A 21,559-nucleotide genomic window follows, 5' to 3' on the forward strand; every position below is an offset into this window, starting at 1 on the left:
TTATGTTGAGAAGGCAGACAGATTAGGAAAGAAGGCCGAATCACTGAGTGAGGTCTTCTTCCTGCATGTCATTCTTTAAATGATCACCTGTAGACAGGCTCTGCGTCAAATGTTTACGGAGGCTCCATGCGAGATAAGAAGGTAGAATTTAGAGATGTCAGGTGCAGCTCTTATTCAAACTGGCATAGCATAATGAGCGGAGGCCTGGGACCCTACCCACCAGCCTAACTGGGACTCTACTGCTGCCCCCGCGATGCCACACTATTTTATGGTAGGACAGTCAAAAGTATCTTAATAGAAGCATAGTGCACCTGCCCAGTCCAACATGTTAACCCTTACAATGCTATTGCAACAAAGCAAGGCTCAGGTGTGACTATCAGTGACAGTATTTTGTTTAATTTATTTGGTTTTAAAAGCATTTTTTTTTTTTAAACACAGCTGGTAAATAGAAAACTGGTGCTGTGTGACTCAGGTGCCCTGGGAAGGTGTGGGCTCTGGGCTAAGGCCCATTTTGCCCTTGCCTTATAACGTCTCGGACTCACCTACCATACATGCCTTTGCAGTCAGTATCTGATGCTGTGCACCCACATGTGCACAGCATCTTCAACTCAGCCCAGCTCCTTCCTCTGGCTCTCCCACTGCCTCATTCTCTTCTCTCACTAGTCTGGAGACATGGAAGCTTATTTTGGTTTCACAATTCGTAATGAAGCAGTGCCCGGGGAGCAGATCACATCCACTCTTTCAGATGTCAACGTAAACTAGATATTTAAAGACAAGAAACTAAAAGTCCCAGGCCTTTCAGTTGGGGGCCAGAGCAAAATAAGGCCTGGCCGACCCGCTCGACCCCCGTGGCTACAGCCCTGTCTGCTGGCAGGGGCGGCTCTAGGCTCATGGCGGCCCTGGGCAGGGAGCGTAGGTAGGGGGCCCGGGAGAGGGGGTCCGGGCGGGGCGGAGCATGGAGGCCCGTGAAGAGGGGGGGGAGTCAGGGTGTTAGAAAGTGGAACAGAGCCAGAGGCCGCCAAATCCCTGCCAGGAGCTGCCACGCAAATATGTATCCCTCCTCAAAGGATTGTTATATTAAGGATATATATTGGTGTGGTGGACCCTGGGGTTTGGTGGCCCTGTGCAGGTGCACAGCTTGCACATGCCTAAGGCCGCCCCTGCTGCTGGGTGTCAAAAGTTCATTAATACCTGCCCTTCTTCCAGCCTTGCCTTCTCCTTTCATGTACAGATTTCATTTTGGGCCCGAGGATGCGGACAGTAACTAACTGCATCAGGACTATTATTCTGGTCTCCCATGAAGTCTGCAGTGGTTCTGGAACAGCTAAAATGCTCCATCTGCCTACTCTTTTTTCCCAAAATGTTCTCTTTGGGGAGAACCAGTGCTTTAAATGGAAAAAAATAAGTGCAGGTACTCACCAAATTGAGATGTGGACTAGAGGACGGGGCTTGGGGTGGGGCTTGGGGAAAGAGCTATGGGCAGCGCAAAAGGATCTGGCCAGGGGCACCATTTAAGCATTCATGCACGCAGACAGGGCATTCAGTACATTTATTTTAGAAACGCGTACATTAGTTGTTGCCCTCATTACTAAACCTTGATCCCACGTGCTGCGCTACATTATCGCTATCACCACCTCCCTCCTCAGTCTGGTTGCAAACAAGTGCTGCTGTAGTCTGCTATCCCAGCAGGAAGCTGCCTCTTCGATTTCCTGAGAGTCACAAGATATGCCTGTTAGCAGGCCCTGCTGTTACACCTACAGTGCTATGGACTACACAGAGCCTGAGTGGACACTGCGTCAGGCATCACAGTGTGAGTGTGACCCCTCCCAAACTTCCTGCCAACTCTGAATGAATGCCTACGGGCCGCGGCTCAATTAGTACATTGAAAGGGGAGATTGGCACTCGATCAGAGTGCATCAGGAAAACGGACCACTTGGTGTCAGCTGTGTTGAGCGTTTTGTAAATGCCAATTTCACTGAGCCTGGCTTACATCCCCATCCATGAGTACCAGTACTCTCTTTGGACAAAGATAAGTTCTGTTACACAAGGGCTGAAAATTTAGAAGAGCCAGTACTCAGTACGGGTGAGTACCGGCCCATTTAAAGCACGGGGGAGAACGCTCCCGCCACCTGAGACCTGTTTATGTCAATCAGGCTTGCACGAGATGTAACACTCACCCCGTAACTTTTACGGCTCACCACTTTTAAATGTCACCAGCCGCCACTATTATTACAGTTAACTGTTACATAAAGGCACAGGCCAAAAAATATTAAATTAACATTTTCATGAAGTGTTTAATCCCAGAGGCTCCCTCCGTCATAGTTGCCAGTTCGATGAGGCTGTTTCGCTACTGAATGATTTAAGTGAAGTTGACACAATGTGCACAGTGTTGTACCACATAACTACACTGTAGGGAAGCTTCAGTGCACCTCTGCTCTGTAGCCAGACATATTGGAACAGTTTCTGTGCAACTGTTTACGATCTCAGTGATCCAAGATACAGTCTGCTATTGTGCACTCTGCAAATAGTTATATTTTCCTGGTTCTGCTTGGCCACCAGGAGTGGCCCGTGCAGGTAAGAGCGATTGGGCGGGGGGAATTCGCCAGACGACGCCGAGGAAAATTAAATAATTAATTTCTATCGCTCCCCCCCCCCCCATAGCGAACCATCGTTCTCACCTGCACGGGCCGCACCTGTTGGTCACTACAGAGGACAGGGGTCGCAAGAACAATGTCAAGGGTCACAGGTGAGAGTTCAGAGGTCACTTCAGCGGCCTCACATGGCGACCTCTCTCTGCTCAAGTCCTTATGGCATCTGAAAGACACCGGACAGTCCCATTGGGATTATAAGATTATGTGTCATTGTCTTGCATAAGTATTACTTTACAGCACTTTCCACATAATGCACCATCTGCGACACAAGTTAAAGCTTCGACAGCCAAATAGCAAAAGCAGAGCACACACAGAGCGGAAAATCTGCAGTTAAATCAGAGTATGTGTGGGGGAAGATGTACTTTCCTGTCTCTATTTTTCTTTCCCTGCAAACATTTTTCCGTGTGCAGAAATCCATTCCTACACCACCTGAAAAAGGAAGGCGTTGGGCAGCACCTTCCCCGTAGTCATTACTCCACTGATGCCTCCTTGAAGCTGGCATAAGTTTGGAAGTGCAATTTGGGATTGTACACAAATGTAGGCTTTTGTGAGAGTTCACCACAATCGCAATGGAACAGTAATTTGTGTGGCTCAGTAAAGGCAACTGTGAAAATTCAGCTCAACCGAAAGATTTTCCATAGTTGTAATTTGCATTTACTAAATCAGAATCCCATTTCAGGGCTCCGGTGACATTTTTTGAGCACATGTTTAAGGATTTTCCTCTAAACCACCCTCTCCAATTACCCCCATCCCCCCGCCCAAAAAATTGGATCAATCCACGTGAATTTCCTTAAATCTTCATCTGAAATGCTGTTCAAATCCCAATGGGCTTTAATTAATGAGGAGGACCCTAGTAACAAATCTAGTAAGTGATATAGCAGTCCAGAATCCCGTGAGCTACTAAATTACAGGGTTTGCAACCAATTAATCACTTTTTCCATGTTTCAAACTCATTTTGCGAGTTGGAAACGTTTCATCAAACTGCAGAATGGGTTTAGAGATTATTACAGATTTGGAATTTGGAAGGGTGCCCCTTCCACGCAACTAATATGTAGCGAACATCTCAATAGCGTGTTCCCGTAATTCCTGTCGCACCACAGTGATCAGCTACTGATTCCCAAGTTGGGTTGGCAACTGACTGGCAAAAGTGAAGGGGTCCTTTTTGGGCCCCTTTACCTCTGGGAATCCGGATGGTAACTTCTGAAGGAGTAGGCAGTGGTCCCGGGGGTAATTACCATCTCTCAATTAAGTCTTTCAAAATTGTTTTCTTTAATGAATCCCAGTTTTTCTTAAGGAAACACATAGTTTAAAAAAAAGTTTTTCTATTTTGAAATGCAATCACATGGATGCTAATCTGCTGTCCCTTGCAGGTCACCATCCCTGTGATTGGAGACAATTGCAACAGATCACAAATTCCACCCTATCAAATGAATATTAATTAGGAATGCTGTGTTGCTGCCCCCTTCATTTCCTTAGTTTGCAGATCGACCTATTAGTACATATAGTGCAGGGATTCGCTAAATCAGATTGGATTCACAAAGTCGATGCCTAATTTTTGCAAATCCAATTTTAGTACACCTGACTCAGAGTGCTTCAACATGTGTAATGTAGCCCCCCCAAAAAAAAAACTAGTGGAAAGCTCAGAGTGCTTCCCTGTAATAGTATTTAAAATATGTCAGGCTTTAAGGACCAGTACTGAGGCAAAATTGCTTGGCTAAGCACGGTTGTAACTTTCTCCCTACAATAGCTTGAAGTAATCTTAGATCGCGTTGGCCTATTATGCTGGCCTAAAGAACTATTATATGCACCATTACTGTTAAACATTAACACTTACCCAAACCTTTCATGGAGAGCACTAAAACCTCTCCGTTAAGTGCTCGCTAATCTTATCAAATGACTGTGCCCACAAAGTTAAAAATATGTCATTTGGCAGAAACTCACCTATAATGTCTGGGAGAGCCAAGACGCAGGCCTTGCAAGTAACACAAAGTCTTACAGATGGTTTGGAGTTGCTGTTAGTATCCAGCCCCTGCAACTAGCGTGGTACAGGGGACCAGTTCACATTGCAGGAATGGCCATCAGTTTTCACCATTTAAGAACCAAAACTCACAACTTTCAATTTGACCCAATCAGACAATGAACTAGCTGGTAATGTGTTTCCTGCATTAGGTTGGAGTGTGCAATCTACTGCGGCACCAAATCAGAGTCAGACTGGCCTATAGGGCAATCTGGCAGGTCAGTGTATAGGATGTTTTTTTAGGTTGGCGTTACCCAAGACCTTTTCATTGTACTAAAAAAATGTGTATGATATACTTGCTTACAGGGGCTTTCAGCCACATCCCTTCACCCATTGGTCTGTTGTCATGTCATTCCCATTTCGATTCTGCCAATTACAGCATACAGCATGGGGCAATGGTTCAGCCTACTTAAGCCTCTGGTTAACGTGACTGAGTGACGGCATATTGTTCTTTCACAAGGTGCACATACACACACAAAAAGTTTCCTTTAGTGCCAGAGTTGCCTGATATGATGGTAGGACACATTTATAGTGAGCACAGGGCACATTCCACCTTTATCAGTACCTGTCTCCTTCCAATGCTGTTATGAATTCATTTTGAAGTGGACTGCTGCTCTTTCACACAATACCATATTGTGTTCCAGGACTCAGTCTCACCAAGGGTTCTTTGATAAAAAATCTTTTGCCTAGGCAGAAAACCAAAATTGATGGCGCTTTATTTGCAGCACACTTGTAACAATGTTATTTAAACATAGATGGGCTGTAATTTGGGTTTTAGTATCCGATATTTTATACTGTGACCTCTCTTTCCTTTTATCACTCTTTCCATTTATTTGTATTCTTTCTTTTATTCCTTTCTTCATTCCATCTCTTTTGCCTTCTTTCAATTACTTTTTTGGTGATTTTCTTTTTTTCCCCTTCTTTAATTGTTGCCTTCTGTCCTTTCCTTTCATTCATTCTATTCTTTTTTTGCCCTTCTTTTTCTTTCCTTCAGTTTTCTTTCCTTCATCATTATTTATTTCCTCGCTTTTGCCTTTTCATTCTCTTTTTGCATTCTTTCTTTCCTTTTTTGCCTGTATTCCTTTTTCTTCCCTTCATTGTACCTTTATATATGGCTACTTTACTTTTTTCCATTTGTTATTCTCCTTTTTGCCTTCTTTCTTTCTGCCTTTTCTTTCCTTCTTTCTTGCTCTCGTTCCTGGTTTCATTCTCTCTGCATTCGTTCCCTTCACTTTCCTTCTCTCCATTAGTTTATGATTGTGTCAATTACATTTTTCTTTCACCCACTCAAGCATGCATCAAGAAGCAAAGTTAGCCCACTTCAGCCATTGACTGACTTCACTATGAGTTAGGGACTGCTGCACTTTCACAAGGAGCACATCCTGAAATCAGGTAGCTGCCTTCAATACCGGGTGCACCATGGTAATGTGTACTTTTCTGAGACCAGCAAAACACTCTTGCCGTAGCCATTGTTTTTTGGGAGGCTTTAGATATAATGAAGGCTTGGCAGCTTCCCAAACACTAATGTTTACTAAAACCATGGCAAACCAAGAATTGCCAAAAGACTAGTGGCCAACACCAAATCTACTGGCTGTGACAATGCTTGTTTCTCTGTAGGACTGGTCTATGGTCTGGTGGGACTGCTTTTACTATTGATGTCCTTTATATTACCACAAATATTGCCTGCAGCAAGAACAAATGCATGCAATCTCCCATACCTTGTAAAAAAAAACCATGCACTGTGTCTTTACAAGTTCAAAACTGCCCCGATTTGCATAATGCGGGACCTTTTGTTTTAGCTATCAAATTCACCAATGGGGCCACTTTTATTTTGGTGCCCGGGCCTATTTTCCGTCCCAGTCGGTCCATGCTCCAAAGCGAAAACCAACAGAGATGTACGTTGTGGGAAAGGATATGAATTTTGGTTGTTGTTATTAAACACAGTTAACATTCACAGCAAACGTTTTTTAACTTCTTGGGACATTACACACACCCACAAGAAAATTCTGCCCAAAACAATTTACATATAAAAAAAAACAAAAAACATAAATTAAGTTGCCGTATGATTCGCACAAGCTCTGCTAGATTCCTTGGACATTTCCCACTGTATTTGGGCCTCAAGAACTCAGGCCAGACACCTTACTTCCTGCCTGAGATGCCCCTTCTCCACCAGCCCAACATCAAGTGCTACCTGACACCCTTTGGGAGGTGATCCTACGCAACCGGGCAATTTCTTCGGCCCCCAGCGCAGGTCCAATATCGCCCACACGCAATGTGCCTCCATCCAGTGAGGTTCCTTCTACCAGGCCTGGGCATAGTTCACGGAGTTTTGCTACGCAAGTCCACAAAGTTACAAAAAAACTCCACGAAGTTCCACGAGTGGCGGAGTGTAGTGCAAACTGCAGTATGTGCTGGTATTCCTGCCACTCGGGTAGAAATTATACCTGAGCGGCAGCTCGCGAACGAGCAGGAAAAAACTCCACTGCACGTTGTAAAGCTGAGTTTTCTGCACTCCACGAGCTCCGCAGAGTGCGGAGTGCCGAAAACTCTGCAAAGTTCACAGCCCAGGCCTACCTTCTACAGGCAGTGATTAGCAGCTTAAATACCCCCTAGATTCTAGGTACCAAACATACCCATAGTCCACACCTATAGTCAACAAGCATTGGCATTGCCAATAGGTCTCCCCTTTGGGACATTATAAGTGTTTAGCCAAGCAACAGTTGATGTTGCACCAAGGATCTTGTGCTTCATAATTAAATACTTATAAGGTCCCAAAGGCAAGACCTATTGGCTATGTGACGACGAGCTAACAGCAGGAACACGCATTAAACAATCCTTTAGCTGTCATGTTTACTTTCTGTGGTTTCCATTCCTTGCCCTTTACCTACACTCGCAAGCAAACATTAGTTTGTTTACTGGGCCATCATGGGACAAAGGACCAAACTTGCAATAAGACTAGGAAAGGGTTAGAAAATGGTCTAGTTTTGTGTAATCTTGGTCGGAGTTTAAAAGGAAAAACAGCTGCTCTTGTATGCCCATGCCAGCTGGGGGACCACAAGACCATAGTTAATATTACGCACACATTCTCCCTTCAGTCTCTTTGAATTGAAATAACAGATGATTATTGTTACCCAAGTCAACGGTACTCATTAATCAACCTCAAGAAGGATAAAAGTCTGAGTAGGCCTGCTGGGACTCAAATCTGTGACCATGAGGTGAAACACAGATGTCTGGACTGGGTGCATTAGTCCACTAAACTACTATCATATTCCTTGGCCCCTTTCTTGGTAACAACTAGGACTTTGAAAAAGAGGTTATGACATTAAGCAAGTATAGAATTATTTTATGTACTTCCCAATCCTGCTTATTAACAATTATGCAGTACATATTTTCCTCCTTTGTTGTTTTCAGGGAACTGCAGAGTTATACACTTCCATAGAAAAAGGCAACTATCCAAAAATGTCATTATCCCTTAAGCATAGCATACCCATTTCAAACGTGCGGCCTTCAGATCAGACAGTCCAGGTTTTTAGCCGCCAGAGCTAATCTTGTTGGAACTTGTAGTTTCACTTTCCTTTAATTTGTTTGGGCCTACAAATCCCAGCATGCTCATAGCGGTTTGCTTAAAAGCCAGGACCTTAAAGACATGGTGCAGTTGACAGCTGTGCTTGCATTCCGTATAAAAGCAAGAACATAGAGTGCCTGGAGAAAAGCTGATAAAGTCAAACAACGTTTCGAAAACATTGCTTCAGCAATGTACCAATGGTGTTTAATAACTTTTTGAAAACAGTCGAATTTGCATATGAATTGTCCCTGTATTTTTATTTACATCAGTGCAGCATGGGTCTGCTGCGTCTCAACCTCCAGTGTGCATTAACACGCTGCCTCAATCTAATCTGCACAAAGCCCGTAAAATTACTGTTCTGGAGAGTAGGGAAACACCCCCTGGAATGGCATGATTACAAGTTTGTTTAAAGAGCCCATTAACTAATTTTAAATTGCAATGGACCTCGCTGGAGGAGCACAGGCAATGTAATGGTCCACTATGAAATACAACCTCAGGAGAGCTTAAGTCCTGAAAATATTGTTCCATAAAAATACTACCCCTTATGAATTTGAAATAATTCCAAATAAGTATGTCCCTTAAAAGATTTTTAAGGATGAAGAACGAATACTAGTTGGAGTCCTGCGCCTTTTGAAACAATGTCAACAAAGAACAAGCATTGGCCGCGCTGCCCTGAAAGCGACGCGGCCGCGAAAGTGAAAGCTATCACGCTAAGATGCAGCACCTGTTAGAGTGTGTGTGCACGTGCAGTCTGCTCTTTTTTGAAGCACATACTCGTGCTTGTGACGCACCCCTGCTCACTCCCGCAAAGTGGATGCCGCCACAAGCACGAGTATGTGCTTCGAAAAAGAGCAGAACGACGACTAAAGATCCTGCAATGCAGCGCATGCGTGCTGCATAGGCGAGACCTAAAAACAACCATGTAGAGTGTATTTTGTTTGCAGCATGGTGTGGTTTTCCTTGCCTGCGTATCATCAGCCCACAAAGCCCCAAAATGCAACTAACAACCTTGCTCATTCATAAAATAATATCACCCAGTACCCAACTCAGAATTGCATAACACTGAAAAACTCAGAGAAAAACAAAATTGGGGATGGGAGGTGGGTCTTCGCAATGGAGAAGGGCGAAAGAGTCAATGTCGCAGGGAGCAGCATTATGTTTTAAGTTCCAGGCACCCAGAGCAGCCCACCTGCACCCACTCATTTCCACTTCTGGGCAGAAATATGATATTCTTCAGTGAATCCTAAACCTTCCTGGAAATATCCAGTTGGTGGCAATGCATGGCTGGTGAAACTGCCGCATAGTTCAGACTTTTAAAATCCTAGGATCCTTATTATGAGTTTGGCGGTTCAGGAGGGGGCAGTTCACCACTGCCCAGTTCCCGAACAGCTACACCTGAACGATCTTCCCTGGCAGATTACGATACAAATTGTGCGTCGTTTGGCAGGCGGGCAGCATGTCGGTCCCACAGCAGTGCAGGAAAAAGATTCTATGAACCTTTAACCCTGCCCTGCTGTGGGACCGCCACATCATGTTCCAACCCAGCATGGATGTAAAGTCTATGCCATGCTGGAACTGTAGACCAGGGGGTACTTGCACACATTGGTTGCCAACCTTGTTCTGCTTAGTCATTGCTTTTAAAAAATGTCACAGCTGCTGGGCCCCCACCAATATTAACCAAACATTGTCAAAGACAAACGGTCTCGCCTTGTTAGTAAGGTGACCAGGCGTCCCAGATTGGCCCGGATAGTCCTGGGTTTTCACCAGCTGTCCCAGAGGATTTCGGCAATTTTGGCTCATGTCCCGGTTTTTAGAGGGGGTCGATTAAAACCAGTGAGAGGCACTTACTTATTGGATGTTCTAAAGTTGTGCTAGTGAGCAGCTTTTATAAGTCGGCACTTTAACAGGTATGATGCTGGTTTATGAAATGACATTGTATTTATTGTCTTAGTGCTTCTTCTGTGTTCCTATGCTGAGAAGAGTTGTCATTCTGTGCAGCACTGTTGATGTCAAATTGTAGTCCTTCTATTTTTGCAAAATGTCCTGGCTTTTGGTTCTCAAGATCTGGTCACCCTTTTTGTTGGCCTATTGGCTTTGCCATGGCTGTTTCATTCCACTAGTGTGCGTGTCACCATGCATGCCAGCATAATGTTGTGGGCACCATTTACTCAGCTTTTTTATTTTTTTATTTACAAATCCAAGATGGATGAATGCCACATGGATCAGTAAATATTTTTTTTGTGCTATAGGTGGCCCGGGAGTAAATGGTAGCTGCTGGGCCTTCCAAAAATAAAATAAATACAAATTATTAAAAAGAAAATGTTCATGCACAATCTAGGAGCAAGTGAAGGGGGCAGGGAAGTGTGGGTAGGAGGGGAGATAAACAGGAAGCGGCAAAGGGGAAATTAAACAAAAATGAAGGCTGGTGGGCCAAGAAGGGAAACACAAGCCACAGGGGAGAGTGCAACACAGCACAGGGGTGAGTATTTGGTTGGGGAAAAGACACACGAGGGACAGAGCTGGAAAACACATATAACCCTATGAAGGCGCTTAACCAAAGAGAAACAAGCATTAACAGAGGCAAAAGATCTGGCTTCAGCAAGTGTGTAGTGGATTTTTTTTTTCCTTCATGTTTTGCAAATGTTTGAGATTTGTAAAATACAAATGGCAACCAGATACAAATACAATGATAAAGAAATTGCCTGCAACCCGTGCACACAAACCCTGGCATTGAAGTGCGCTCCTTTCAGACTTCTGCCCACAGCACAAGGCAAAATGTCGACACTCATAATTCAAAATGGTCAATGGATGAAGTGAATTGACATCATTTAGAGGTTGTCAGGGGTCACAGCTGCGACCACTGACTTGCCCCTTGTGATCCCGGGCACTGCCTTTGTAACCACTGGCCTTAGAGGTGGCAAAATCAGTGCAAAGTACACTAGGGTGACACCGAACTCTTTATTTTCCGCCCATTTTTCATTGTACTAATAGTGAATAATATTGCATTATTCATTATTACTGTAATAAAAAATAGAGCACAATGAAATTTGACCTTGGGTGGCAACTACAATAAATAAAAATGCTTTTAAATGTATGTTGTGTGCTTGCGTGGGAGTGTGTGGCTTGCGTGTGAGTGTATGTTTATGTAAGAAGGTGTGTGTACATATGATCAAGTGTTAATGTATATGTAAACTTGTGTGCGTGTGTGTGTGAGGGAGAGTCATTAACAGGTAGAGCGTAAGTGTGTCAGTAAGTATGAGGGAGTCATAATGAGGGACTGCAAATGAGCGACTATGAATAAGAATCTGTGTATTGTAATAATAGAGAGTGAGTATGAATGAGTGTGTGTGACAATGTAGTGCTATGCTGGCAAGTCGGTCATTGGCCCTGGCCTACTGAAGGTAATTCTTTTCTCAGAGACACCCATGCCCGGTGCTGGCATTCTTGGGGCATTTCTTCGCATGACAGACACCTGTGACTAAATACTGGCATAGTGGAGGTAATTCTGGTCATAATGGACACCCTTGTTAAAATACATGTAATGGCACACTAGAGGCAATTCTTGGCATAGTAAACTATTTGACAACAATCTTTTCAAACATTTCTCACAGAGGGACCCCCACCCCCAGTAGAGGCCTGGCCTTCACACTTCACTTGCTCACTGCAATTCAGATCGAGGGTTACGTCCCAGAACTTTCAAAGAACAAATCCTCAGAATAATATAAAGATGGTGTCCAACATAGATCTAGAGTCTAGGGGTCATATAACGCAGCTTTCTGTGATGCTGTTAAGGTGAAAGGGTATGTGATGTCACTTTTGCTACCCATAGCATGTTGGTGAAACAACGCCCATGGTAAAGCAGGCTGTCCCATGGCCCCATGCCTTATGCTGTGGTGGGACAAAGCTAACAGGGACAGGATCATTCAATTCTACAGACTACAGGATACAAATGGAAACGCAATAAGGAGCGTGTATACATACACACACACACGGATAGAAGCATGCAAAGCAACAGACTTCAGACAACTGCAAGGATGGGAGCACGCAGTGCGGGTTATGTATAAAAATGAGAACAGGAGCCCACAATACGCCCCGACACCTTTTCCCATCTTTCTAGGCCTGTGCCACACACACACTTGGGAAAGCCAGTGTCCCATTTTAAGTCTCGCCTAGTCAGCGAATTGAGCTTTCTCGTTCGAGACTTGCAGTGTCTACTCTGTGGGCTTTCACCACGTCCCTCCACGCTCCTTGCTTTTCATTTGCGTGTTTGTGTGTCTTTTAAACTTCGTGGGTTCTGGAGGGTGAAACTGTGTCAATTGTCCTGCCTTTGCTGTTTTTTCGTTCCTGTCCATGGCGACTGGCCCTTTCACTGTTTACTTTCTCCTGTGTGCATTTATGTTGTTTTTGAGGGACTCTTTTCTCATTATGCCTTGCCTTTTAATTTTGGAAAGATGTGAATCAATTGGGCATAAGCGTATGCAAGTTTGGCACAAACTAAAGCAAAAGTGCTTCTTCTAATAGTGCATGCTTTGTTTAAAGTTTTTCCGGAACATGGTCCAAATTGTTAAATTGGTTTAAAAAGATGGCAGTTTAAGGTGCAATCACCTCACTTTCCTATCAGAGCCCCGAAGGTTAGACTGCTGCATTGTGCTAGCTAGCACTGTGTTTTGGAGCCCTTTGTCGCGTTCATTTCCGTGCTTGGTGACTGACAACATTGTTCGCAGACTGCACGCACCCCCACACACCTGTGCTCCTCCTCACAAACTTCTGCAGCACTTCGGGCTCCCGTCCCTGCTCTTTCTCCTCTCCACAAAAGCGCGTGACAGGAGCGGGTGAAAAATTCATCTGCCTGAACCAGGCCACAGGGGTTGAACGCTTTACTCGGACCGGGACAACGAGCTGCTCCGGGCCCGGGACATAGGGACTGGAGCTGGTGTGGTCTGTGCTCCCCCTGTTCCGCCCACTCCCTTCGTTACAGAGGTTTCGTGCTGGTCGATGCAATGTTTTTTCAGGGATGCGCGTGTGCCATCTTTCAGCGCAAAAAATCCTTTTCTGTGCAAAAGATAAATCAATGCTAGCGCATGCTCCACTTTGCTCTTGTAAATGCTAAAGTATAATCATTCTGGGCCACTATAGATTCTCAAATGTCTCCAGAACGCTTCTGTCTCTGACTGTAGATTATGTGATTTTCGCATGGCCTTGATGCACTACTGATTAAAACAACGCCTATTTCACCTCTTCAGCTATTTCTGTATTTTTACATATTCCTCTGCTATCTCAGTCTTCTTTTTCCTCTTCTCACTCCTTCTCCCTCACGGTCTCCACGTCTTTCCTCCATTCTCTTGTTTGCCTGGGCACTAGGCTTCCCCCTCTTCCTTCACTTACGTTCTCTGTTGCTCACTTTTTCTTTCACTGTTTATCTTGCCATCTCTTTTTTGCTCCTTGACCTCTATCTCCGTTTCCCTTACTGTACCCACCTCTCTTCCTTTCTCTGTCACCCTGTCACTAGGCCACTCTATTGTTCCCATTAACTCGTACTCTAATAATCTCTCCTCTTTCTGGTTTTCGTTTTATTTCTCACTCGTTGTTCCTTGTTCTTTCCCTCCCCTTTATCAAATATTTTCTCCTTTGCTTCCAGCTTTCCTCCCCTTTCCCTCTTACTTATCCCCTCTTCCCTATTACCACTCTTTCTCTTCCTTTACTACTTCTCCTCATTTCTCCTTTTCTGTGTTCCCTGTAGCCTGCGGCGCTCTTTACCCACTCAGTTTCACATCTGTCTTTCTCTCTATGTGTATCTCTTTTTCTCTTTTTTTAGCTTCCTTTCTTTATGTCTCGCCTGCAACAGTGCATGAAGTGTATGTGCTATCACTTGCTTAAATCCGCCCTAAAGTAATTGGCAACAAGGAAAATTGATAAAGCTGCTCTGGCTTAATTCATCGGTCAGAAACAGAATGTGTATAAAACTAGTTTAGAAGGTTAAGGCACCTACTGCTGATATCGATGGAAATCCAGAAAGTTAGAGGATTGCAGACTACTGATAAAATGGAGCTTGTGTGCACCCTCGCGTCACAGGGTAGTGTTAACGCAGCTGCCGCAGAGCTATATGCAGGTCAAGGGTTTGCATTTAGTGTAAGGTAGCTCAGTGGGTTCACAAGCTTTTGCTGCAGAGATCCTTGTATTACTGAAAGGTCGTAAATTATGAGCCATGTAAAATGGCTCAGTTCGTAAGGTCTCAGTTTTTTGAAAAAATCTCCATTTAACCTGCGCAGCATAAATTTATAAGCGAGGAGTATTTTTTTTTTTTACTCCAACTGTCATTACTACAAAGTTCAAAAAGCGTTTCTAAAGAATAGTAATAATCACTTATGTGGTAATGAAGTGAGTGCAGTTTGTTTTATATTCTAAATAAATGCTTATTATTAGGGTACATCACATATACAGGTGTACATATCAGATTTCGACTCCGAGCCGTAGTAACCTCTAGCAAGATTACACTGCAATCATTTTATTGAATCGCTACATCACCTGCTCGGTGTGGAGGTCAAGGTAGATGTCTCCGTTGTGCTGCGTGTGCCCTGCAAGCTTCCACTGCTATACCACCACTTCCAGAAAAGGACTTACTTCATCCTTGAAGTGAGGCATATTACACAGTGCTGTAATGTGCCCAATACTGTTAAACCTTCCACGTTAAAGAACAGTAGATGTTGCAGAACCCAGGATAACTTGCTGTATAGCTAAATATTTATAAAGGTCCTTAAAGGCGAGATTGATTGGCTTCGCCAATGCTTATTTGTCTAATGTTATTCAATTTAAAGAGAGCGCTTTGTAATCTAAGCCCCAAGCGCCCGGAAATTTCTCCTGCTCAAAGAGACAGGCCTAATTTTACAGCCTTCAGGAAAGCCCTTAACGCCCTTTTCGACAGTTTGACACTAGTGTAGATAACGACTGGTCTGTGGTCTAGAGAGGGCGGGGCCTGCAGCGCGCCCCACAGAACTGTTATCATCACTCACCAGAGCCGGCGGAGGAGGCGGGGCCTGTCTCAATCCCGGCATCCAGACACACAGCGGTATGGGAAAGCCAAGGCTCACTTGCGCCGCTGAGATCTGGGACTTCATGTAAAAAGTTGCCGAGAAACAGAAGTGTCTGCTGCGGCTCGGCCTGGAGCTTTCCAACTGGAAGAAATTCCCACAAGGATGCCCTTTGCCAAGAACAGGCTGCTGATGCCAACGGAGGGTGGCAGAGGGACGGGGACGCCAGCAGGGCCCGCAATTATGGATGCTTTTGTTCTTTGGAAGATCCGCTATCGCGTTGGCAGGCGCAACCCTCGACTTGGCCTGCAAAATGGCACCGTGTGGGTGAACTTTACAGCGAGGCATTAAGATGCAATGGTGCCTTCGTGGTTGGCGCGCGGGTGCCCGGCGGAGGGGTGATGCAAGGGTGCCCTGGGAGGGCGCAAAGTCATGGAGACAGGGCAGCGTCACCAACGAGAGCAGATATAGCTGTGCTCGGGGAGGGGCGCTCCCTGGGGCAGCAGGCCTATTGACGGAGAAGCATTGTGCGGATGGTGGTGTGGGGGCAGTAGTGGAAAAGTAGCAGCAAGGGGAGGTACATGTAGGGTGCACAGGGAGGCACGTGGCATGCACGAGGGAGAGGCCCGAGGCGTGGAAAAGGGGATAGAAGGGTAGGGACAGAGTGGCACGCAGCGAGGATGGGGAGAACAGCACAGATGGGAGGGCAGAGCGTGGACAGGAGACAGAAACCATTTTATTCACTCCAATTCATGTTTCTTATGTGGAACATTTGGAAACACCTTAGAGTGATTCAGTTCAGTTTGCTGTGTAATCATTACAATTGAATATTTAGAGATGCAAAAAAAACGCATATTTAATTTTAAACAATGCTCATGTTGTACAAGGTGATGGATGGAATGCTTGAACTATTCTCTGCAACTGGCAATCGCTGGGGCCACATCCCGATCAATCCTTATTACAGCCATCATGCCATCTCAGATTGGACCCAGCCATATGCAAATGAATCTTGACCCTGCTCCAATGGGAACAGTTCATCCCAAACTGCCAGGCCAGGTCCTCCCTGAACTGTAACACAAGCAATCCAGAAACAGTTTTGCCCTCATTATGGGCTCTTCAGCTGGGTATAGGTTGGTTGCAGTGGCACAGTGAGCCTGGCACCCACATATGGGTATACCAGACGGACTTAGGGCATCAAACTCAAAAACAACAATGTGATGGATGGAATTCTTGAATTAATCTCAGCCGCTGACAATCGCTCGGGCCGCATCCCAATCCAAGTGGAGAAGTGTGGCTCAATGGTTAGAGCAGGCAGACCTTGATGCAGAGCTCTGGCCAGGGGCCAGGGTTCGATTCCCGCCTCGGTGGGTCTCCGGCTCATTAATTCCCCTGACTGGATATTCTCGTCTCAGTGCCTGTTCTGATCATGGGTCCCACGCTGCAACTCTGGGCAATAGCTTGCTTAGTCTCCACAACAGCCCCAAAAGCGCTGGGATGCCTGGCTGCACCTGGGGGGTGCCCAGGAGTGGACATTTCCCAGGAAAGCCAGGAAGGGTTCCTAAGCGGTAAACGGACAGCGCCAGGTAGCTGTGCGCTTTACGAATTCCGACATTTACATTTACAATCCATCGTTTTTCACCCATCACCTCAGTCTGGGACCAGCTGTACGCAAATCAGCCTTGACCCTGTTCCTCTGGTCCAGGGAGGGCCTGGTAATTCAGGAAGGACTGTTCCCATGAGGAGCAGGGTCAAGACTAATTTGCATAGGCTGGGTGCAGACTGAGGTGGCCAAAAAAATCATGTATTGGGATGTGGCCCCATCGATTGCCAGCGGCTGATATTCATTCAAGCATTCATACATCACCTTGTTGTTCTTGCTCATTTTTCATCAGACATTTGTGCACGACTCACAAGAAGTGTTCTGATGGCGTAGCTCGAACTCTGGCTAGAGTCGTATTGTAACTCAAGGGCAACCATCCCCTCACCCCCACCCGATGTTTGTGTCTTATCCAACTGTACATTTTACACAAGAGAGAGATTTATTTTAGGCACGTTGTTAAAACCTCAGCCCCATCCAAGAGACTTAGTCCACCTCTCCCCAAATGTAAAGCGATGTACACATTAAACAGGCCAGAGTACGCATAATACTTAACATTTCAAAAACATGAAAGATGCTGAAACTAAACCAACATGTCGTCTCTGACCAAACAATCCCCTGACATGATCCCATTCTCAAACCGGTGTTATGACGCCCCCCCCCCCCCCCGCTTGGCCTCAGATCACCTTCTTCCCATTCACTGAGCCCCACCCTCCTCCCTGGTATTACCTTAGCTGTCCCTGCTCTAGCGTTGCCTGTCTCTACAACCCTATCCCGAGCCCCCCATTCATCCCTGTCCATCTTGTCCCAGCTCCCCGCCCTCTGTTCTAGAGACTCACCTACCCCCCATCTCCACCCTCACCTGAGCCAGCCTTCTTCCTGTCCCCGGACCTCTCTCTGTCCTTCCTCTCAGAGGCCTTCATGTTTCTCTCCTCCCCCCTCACGGGGCTCGCCTCTCCATCTCACGGCCTCACCTACTGCCGTTCTTTTGCAGCTCGAGGTCCGCCTCCTCTTGCCAATAACCTGCCCTCAGGCGGAGTCCCTCGGCTGAGCTGGACCGAGGGCTGTCCCTCCTTCACCTCAGATCTCATTCCCCAAGTCTCAGCCTCCTTTCTCCCCATGAGACCGGAGTCCTTTCCTCGCCCCTCACCTGAACCTAAGCTCTCACTCCTCACCGACCTGTCCCATCCTTTCACCCCCAACCTTCCCTAGACATGATAACTGCATCCTCCCCCCCCTCATCTGATCACACGCCCCCCACCTCCATCCACTTCCGTTGCCCTGGTGCCATCTCTCTCTCTCCCTCCCTTCCTCACCTGCGGCGGAGGCTCCTGGCGCTCTGGGTGGCTGCGAGGAGTTCCCGCGGAGGGTGTGTCCGCTTTTGACCCCGCCCTCACACCTGAAGGGCGTGGTTTCCTGTGAGCTGATGGGCGTGGCCACAGCTCCCTGGAGTGGCAGCTCCGACCTCAGGATCAGAGGCCGAGAGGGGGTTATTATTATTATTAGCTTCCGTCTCTGGCCCCTCGAGAGCGGCGCCCACGGGATCCCGCGGAGCGCATAGAAGCAGGTGGTTTATAGAAAGAGAACCTCCTCTTATCATTCAAACAACCATCGCCAAAGGACACCTCATCCCACATTACAGATCATCGAAAGCAGCCCTGCCTTCTAGTCTGCACTTCCCCCCAGGGTCACAGGCAGCCCCCTTTTGATAGCACCTCCACGGTGCCGCTGTACTCCTCAGCATGTAGTACCAGGTTTATGTTTGCAATGGCAGAGTAGCATAATCCATGCCTTGGCGAAGAGCACATTCGCCCGAGGGGTTTCTTGGATCTTTGTAAACAGTGCTTTAATGGGCCCGTACTGTCCGGTACGCAGTATCGGCACTTTTTTATTTTTTGAGAGTGAGAGTACCGGCACTTCTCAAGAGAAATGCAATACCTTTAATAGGAGAGTACCGGCACTTCTAAAAAACACGCACTTCTGTTTTTCCATTTCAAGCACTGTTTTTCCATTTCAAGCACTGTATGTAACAGATGTATATTATTACCCAGACCACAGCCCTCTTTATGTGGCTCGGAGGATGAAGTGTGGAGTGGGGCCTGATAAACTCCCATCTCGTGCTCCCCTGTCTAGAGGCGGCCATAGATGGCAACTGTTAAGTGTTGCTAGCTATGCAAAAATGGGAGCACGACAGCTCCTGCCAGCCTTCCTTTGTGTATGTTGATTGATTATTCACCAGCACTACTGGCACTTCAGAGGCACTGCGGCCTACCAGAAAACATCCCGTTTCCCCGTGAGGCCACGAGCATGGATCTTGATCGCCTTGAATCGCCAGCTGTGGAATCAATCGCAACACTGGAATGTTATCTTAGCACAAAGCTGTGTCCGCCTGCGCGTCATTTCACAGACTTTTCCCAAAATGGTGAGCTTGAACTAAAGAATAATCTTGACAGATAGCGATGTCTCTCTTGGCAGACACAGTCTTGCAGGCCGGGTTCGTGCTTTATACGCTGATGCATTCTGTGAGTTGTAGTCTTCTCGTCTAAACGGCAATAACTGGGCGAACATGAACATGGACCGAACTCCATAAACTCGTGCACAGTTTATTCAGCGACATAAGAACGAATCGAGCATAAAACTCACCAGGGAGGCTGAATCAATGGCCGTCCGGCTCTTTGGAAACGAATCCTGTACCGGAGGAAAGCAGCGTCGCCCTGCCCGGGATCACAGCGGAGTCAGCGCCGGGCTTCAGGTGCGCCGGCTTCTGGATTCCGGGCATTCCTGCGCGGCCACGCCCCTCGGGGTCCTGCCCAGACACGCCGCGCCATTCCGCAGGGCTCGGGGGTTCCCGTTGTGGTGTAACCGGAGCCGGGCTCGCCCCGCTGGGTCGCATATCTGGGGCAGCTGCCGACCTCCCCTCATCATTCGCTGGCAGCTCCCGACGGTTCTTTTTTTCCACTCAAAGAACAGCCGTGGCAATCCCAACTACTCCACCCCCCTCTCTTTATTTATTTATGCGTTTTTATATAGCGCGGACTTTACCCGAAGGTGTCAGGTGTCAGAGCGCTTCACAATAGGAACAGAACTGATACAAGAGAACATTACAAGTGAACAAATTACAAAAGCAAAAGTTACATTACATGAGGCAAAAGTGACAATCGTGAGCAAACAAAATACAAGAGGTAGCAAACGGTGCATTACAGGAGGAAAAAGTGACATATGTGCAGGTTACAAAAGCGTACAAAGTACAAGTAGAGGTATAATACTGCAATAAATGGAGGACACTCAAACACAAAAACAAACGTTACGTAGGCAATGGTGGCACTTGTGCAAGTATCTAAAGCAAACAAAAAGTAAGAGGTAGCAAATGGTGTGTTACAGGAGAAAGTGGCTTGTGCATGTTACAAAAGAGTACCAAAAACAGGTAAAAGGGTAGTACTGCAATAAATGGCAGTCTCTCAAACCACAAGAACATACTGGGAAGGCACTTCCATAGTCATGGAGAATAGAAATTTTCTATACTAAAAGGTCTTCCTTCAGATAATAGAGAGGGCATGAATTAATTTTGGAGGTGTCTTTGGAGGAGGAGAACTTTGAGGTCAGTTTTGAAGGTCTGGGAGGAGGTGGTGGTCTGGAGCTGAGGCGGAAGTGAGTTCCAGATTCTCACTGCGTTGCCTGAAAAGGATTGGGCCATCTATCTTTCCTTCTTGAAAGTGGGAGGTTCAAGCAGTAGATTTTCCGCATTTCGTGACGGTCTAGAGCCTCCAGAGAGTTTCAGTTTATTTGCCAGATAGCGAAGAGAGGAGGAGTGCAAGGCTTTGTGGGTGATGCAGGCAGTCTTGTAGATAGATCTTGCCTCGATGGGAAGCCAGCGGAGGGTGGATAACATGGGTGTGATGTGGTCGCTTCTTTTGGCCCCATAAATGAAACGAGCTGCTGAATGCAGAACAGACTTAAGGGGGGACAGGTGGGATTTGGGGAGACCAGTAAGAAGAGAATTGCAGTGGTCCAGTCTGGAGAGGACCAGCGATTGGACCAGGGTTTAAGGTCATGCTCCGGGAAGAAGCGACAAATCCCCCAAAGAAGGCACAGTTGGTATCGAGCAGACTTTGCAATTGAATTAATGTAGGAGAGTAGATTGAGTTTAGTGTCATGTATGACACCAAGGGATTTTGCGCTGTCGACAATGATGGGGTTATTGTGCAGTAGATTCATCTGGTCCATCCATGACTGAACCGGGGGAGGAGAAAGTGAGGAGGAGAGAAGGAGGAATTCAGTTTTGGAGGGATTCAGAATCAGTTGATGTGTTGACATCCAGTATTGAATGGAGTCCAGAGTAGAGCTTAGGACGGAGAGATCGTGAGTGGAGGCAACCTTGAGGTAGATTTGAGTGTTGTCTGCGTAGAGATGATAGTGGACCCCGGATTTACTTTTTTTATTTTTTTATTTGTCAAACTTTTTATTGAGCATACAAAATACACACAGCATATTCATTTCCGGATGACAATTGTTAGCAGAGTAACACTCAGTGAACTCCCTCATAACAACCCCAAAGGTCACAATAAACAGTGTCTGAATACAAGCGCCATACATTAAGCAGAGTTACCTTGACTGTCACATAGCACATGAACCTTCCACTTCCAACATCGCAGGGTGGAACAATAAAGTCCGGGCATCTCAAAAAGTCCTGCAGTCCGAGAC

The 21,559-nt window shown here is 46.2% G+C and overlaps 1 protein-coding gene across 2 annotated transcripts in view; it reads right to left on the reverse strand.

Moving 5' to 3' along the window:
• Nucleotides 1–19,595, reverse strand: part of RHBDF2 (rhomboid 5 homolog 2) — a 443,538-nt gene extending 423,943 nt beyond the window's left edge. The window contains exon 1 of one of the 2 annotated variants that reach the window (XM_078654596.1): nucleotides 19,502–19,595. The gene's annotated coding sequence lies outside the window, so the exon portion shown is untranslated. Of the gene's footprint in view, nucleotides 1–17,720; nucleotides 17,764–19,501 lie in introns of those variants that run through there. The other variant, XM_078654599.1, reaches the window with a different exon arrangement.
• Nucleotides 19,596–21,559: the final 1,964 nt, after the last annotated feature.

Source organism: Lissotriton helveticus, chromosome 7 (genome assembly GCF_964261635.1).
Source record: "Lissotriton helveticus chromosome 7, aLisHel1.1, whole genome shotgun sequence".
NCBI classification, from domain to species: Eukaryota; Metazoa; Chordata; class Amphibia; order Caudata; family Salamandridae; genus Lissotriton; species Lissotriton helveticus.